We start from the raw sequence: 4,871 nt of genomic DNA, 5'->3' as shown, positions 1-4,871 counted from the left end.
AAGCCTCCAATCAATCTATCAATCGAGCCGGCTGCCCCCTCCCCTGCTGCCTCTCCCTGCAGCCTCATGCCTTTATTCCTCTCACGCCCCGCCCCGCCACGCCCCGCCCCAACACGCCACGCGCATCCCTCATTTCTGCTGCTGCTTCATTTGGTTCGCCGCCGCCCGGCTGCTCCCTCGCCCCTCGTCAGCCTGGGCCCTGGGCCACCACCTTCCCCACAGAGCGAGTCACGGCGGGGGCAATACTCTGGCAAATAAATGGAATAAAATTGAGGAGCGAGAGAAGACCCTCTCCTGCCTGCGGCGTGGCACCCCTCTCTCTCTCTCTGGTAGGGGCTGGGCGGCAGGAAATTGACAGGAGCCGAGGTGGCGGGGCGCGGCAGAGGCGCGGCGTGGTCTCTGGGGTCGCACGCCACGCCACGCCACGCCACGCCACGCCACGGCTGCTGGCAGCAGAGCCGTGGCCGGGGGAGGACGGAGGACTCGAGGGAGGGGTCGCCGGCGACGTAAACGTAACTACCCACCTCTCTCTCGCTCTCTCTCTCCCCCTCGCGTTCTCTCTCTCTCTCCCCCTCGCGTTCTCTCTCTCTCTCTCCCGCAACGCTGCCCTTTCCTGCGAGACCAATCTCAATCATTTTCTCATTTCGCAAGCCCCGGTCGGTCGCCGCTTTCCGCCTGTGGATTCGCTGTGGATTGCCCACTCCTGCCGCGTCGTGTCCTGCTCCTGCTCCCCCCCTGAATTTTGTTTCGTGTCATGGCTTTGGGCCGGCCGGAGCTGTCGGATCAAGTTCCCTGGGGAGGCTCGGCCAGTTTTCACACCCCCGTTTTCGCGTCGACGGAAACCGAAGATTTCTGATTTATTCTCCGTCGGGGTATTTTGTTATGAGGATTTTTAAAGAAATGGAAGATTTTGACCTGCAACGGGTTTTTTTGTTTAGGTGAGGTTAAAAATACATTAGGGGAAAGAGGATTTTCCTCGTTTATTTGCGTGAAATGACAAAACCACCCCTGTGGGCAGACTGCCACCGGCTATAGGCCACGCCTGGGGCTGCGCTGTGCCCCCGCGGCTCCAGCACAGGGTGGCCAACCCATAAATAATAATACGTGTTGTTGGGTGGCAACACTGTGAGATCGCTGCCTCTACGAGCAGCGTGGCGAGAGAAACGGCGGGAAAAATATAAAATGAAAAAAGAGAGAAAGGCGGGGGGTGAGGTGGAGAGCGGTTATGCGAGAGCATGACGGCGACTGGCGCCGCCGGGCGCCGGGCCAAGTCGAGTCGACGTGCCAAAACGTCGCTTTTCGTAACTTATGGGAGCGCTGCACCGCCCTGTACTCTCCTTTTGGAAAGTCATCACACAGACATATACATACACGCTTCACCGCTGCGTTTTTAAACGTCCCGCCCCTTTCCGCCCGCCCTCTTCCGGTCCGACTGCACGAGGACCCATACCCGCCTCCCACGCCGCCTTAGCAGCCTTATAGAGCTGCTCCTGGTGCAGGAGCAGCCAGACTCGATCCTCGGCCCGGCCCAGCGACACTCCAGGACCTCTCAAGAGAAGGAGCAGCTTTATTCTTTGCTGTCTTGCCGCCCCTCCTTCCTCTCCTGCCCGGACCGCTTACTCCAGGGCGATGAATCCAGAGAAACGCAATTTTCCGTCCTGGAGAGGCTGGCCGGGCCGGGCCAGGGGCTGGGAGGAGGAGCGGAAGGGGACTGTACTGTACGTCCGCAGCGACGAGGACCAAGGGGTGGCTCCCGGGCCGAGTGCTTTCGTGGTTGCGGTGGAGGCACTGACTTTGGTGGGTCCGGCCGCGACCGCCCGCGCGCTCCGCCACCGCAAAAGAAATCGGCTGTAAAATCGTTTGTGTTCGCGCGCTGGGCCGTGGAGCGTGGAGGAGCAGGGCGGCGGCGGGGCGAGGTAGGCAGCCCGGCCAGCGGGAGAGCGCGCGGCGGCAGCGGCTGCCTGCCCGGTCGGGCGCTCGCCGCCTGGCACCGCCCTGTCCTGCCAGCCACTGTACTGCGCTGTCGGCGGGATCATTTGAGTTGGCCCGGGCGACATCATGAGGTGGACAAAACGACCATCTCGACAATGTCGACGTAACGTATGCTCGCCTCGCTGTATTGCGCGTCATATTAGTTTTTTTTTGGGTCCGCGCGCGCGCGGTAGTAGTCTGTGCGTGTCGTGATGCGGGCGGGAGGTGTCGCGCTCACCACCCCGCCCTCGGCGACGTGCGATGGTGGCCGCCGCCCACCCCGCGACGCCACCCCGCTCTGCCACGACACCACTTTTTCACAGCAGTGTCCGTGTCCACCCTCCCTGCAGGGTGGCCGCCGTGGCTGGCAGGGGGTGGCGCGGCGCCGCTTTAGCCGCCGTGCCGGACAAACAGTGACCGGTCCGGTCTCGGTTGATACGACCTGACCCCGCCCCGCCCCGCCCCGTCCCGCTCCACCCCACCACACCCAGGCCTGACGCCAGTACCCATTCGGCAAAGCAGTCCCGCAAGTTGCAGGGAGCTGGAAGGGCGGGGCGGCGCCGGCGAGGCTGTCGAGTGAGTCGGGTAGGGTAGCTCCTCGAGCTCCCCGGCCCTGCCGCCCTCCCGGCTCCACCCCGCCGCCCCGCGCCCGAAGCGGAGGGGTCGTTCGTCTCGCGATCACGAGAGGGGAGGCACCTGGGCCAGGGGGTGCGGCGAGGAGGGGTCGGCGAGGGTAAGGCGATCGTTGCCATGGCGACCAAGGCGCCGGGAGAAGCACGCCGTCGTGGGGCCCTCGGCAGCACAGAGGGCGGCCCAGGCTGGCGTCTTCCGTTCAGAGGTGGGCGGCAACGCTCGCACTTCAGCCGCTTCGTCCTGTTCTGTGAAGAAACGAACCGCAAAAGACGCGCGCGTGAGCAGGCTAAGACATCGGCGAGTAGCTGGGCGAGTAGCTCAGCTCGCGGGGAGACAACCGGCAGAGCGAGGTTGATGGGATGGGGGCGAGGTTGCTGCGCCGCAGAATCACTGTGTGGCGCTTGGCGGAGGTCATTGAAAGAACCCCGCTGTGTCTGCTTACCGTCGTGGTTGTGTTCTCAAAGGTGGCGGTGCGGCGCGGGTGGGGTGGGTGGGGGATTGGAAAGCCATATCTGGTGAGGACACACGCTGCGGGGGAGGGCGGTTCTAAAGCCAAAACAGCCGGCCGAACCCCATGCGGTGCGAAACGGCCCCCTGGAACGGCGGCGGTGTCCTATGGCGCAGGGTGCTGGGGGAGATGGGCAAAAACGGTTCCCAGCGTCTTGTGCCCGGCGTAGTGGGATCCGAAGGGGGACTCGTAGAGGCGGGTGGCCCGCGGCTGTGCTGCCCACGACGGCGGTCTGCTGCCTGTGTGTTCGGCGAGTCACCGGACAAATCAGCAAGAACCCCATCTCCTCCCCCCACACACACCATCCCCTTCCCGAGCCACACCCAGTCCCTCTAGGCCGGCCCGGGCCGCCGCGCGCCGCGTCTGGCTCACCGAGATAAACTGGCATTTTTAATGGGGTTGTGCTTCCGCTCCTTCCGCGCTATTTGGCCCCCGCCAGCCGTCGCCCGCCGCCGCCCCGCGCGCCCGACAAGCTGCGAGCCTGTGTTAAGGGGCTGAGAGAGAGGGGGAAAGGAAAATTCAAGTTTTGCGCCCTGTGACAGCGTGGTTGGGGAAGGGGGTGGGGAGGAGTGGGGGCGGCCCGCTGCTGGCCACCGCAGTAATTCACTCCAAACAATCGTAAATCAGCGCCCTCTATGACGTGCCCCCCACTCCTCCTCCAGTGTCCACTAAAGCCCGGCTCGGCTCTAAGTCGCTCTCCTCCACTCATTTATGCCCCGCTGTTGCTGCTGCGGCAGAAGGCGGTGGCCATTACTCCTGCCTGCCCCCCTCTCCCCCCCTACCCCCGCATGCTCCCTCCTGCGCCGATAAGGTAAGGCTGCCCTGCTCCACGGCCCCTTGTTTTCTTGTTTTTCCGAAAAAGCTCGTCGTGGATCTGCCGTGTTGCTGTGCAGCTCGGTTTTTACCGTGCCCTGCTAGTGTTTGGCCGGCCATCGCGGGTCTGTTTGGTCCGCAAAGAGTCTCCAGCACCATCGCGGCGCCGTCACGTCGACCTGGGTCTCCGTCCTCGCGGTCCTCAGCCGTCACCAAACCCAACCCCTGTCACGCGCCCGGGAGTGGGAGGGTGAGACGCCGCTGGAAGGAGCACGGCCCGTGTATTTCTAAGCTTACATATGAATGACAAATACCATCCTGCATGCTATCGCTTTCCCCACGTCGTGTTGGAGTCGGTGGGACTCCGGCTCGGGCCCAAGGGACATCATCCCTCCTCCCCTACCCCCCCCCCCCCCCCCCCCCCCCCCCCCCACACACACACTTGCGCGCCCAGGATAATTTCCGCACCAAATGCGCCGCGGCGCAGGTTTAAAATTCAAATCAGGCTGTGAGCCCGGCGGCGGCCGTGGTGGTTCTCTGACAGGCAAGGTCTGAACGACGACGTGGCTCTTCCCGAATATGTATCGCTTTGGGGCCGCCTCTCCGCCTCTCCCACCGCAGCGCCGCCCCCGCACGGCCCCCGGGCGCGGCAGCGCGGCACATCAAAAGCCTCGCGGAATCCAATAAACCGTCATCCCCAGTCGATAGCCTACTCTGTGGAAATGTTGGTCAGATTCTTGAGGGTTGCGTTGAGTTAAGTAGCTCCGTCGGGACTCTGGCGTTACCTCTCGCCCCGCAGGGGAGGGGGTAGGGGTGGCGGCCAGGGGGTTGCCCAACCCTACCAGCCCAGCCGCTGCTTCGGTTGAACAAGATGCTTTTTGCACCATTATGCCCGTCCGGCACTTATATTGCCCCCCCCCTCTCTCTTCTCTGCCATTCTCCCCCC

The sequence above is a fragment of the Frankliniella occidentalis genome, unplaced genomic scaffold, assembly GCF_000697945.3.
Source record: "Frankliniella occidentalis isolate FOCC.00 unplaced genomic scaffold, Focc_3.1 Scaffold169, whole genome shotgun sequence".
Lineage (NCBI taxonomy): Eukaryota > Metazoa > Arthropoda > Insecta > Thysanoptera > Thripidae > Frankliniella > Frankliniella occidentalis.
This window is presented reverse-complemented; position numbering follows the sequence as displayed.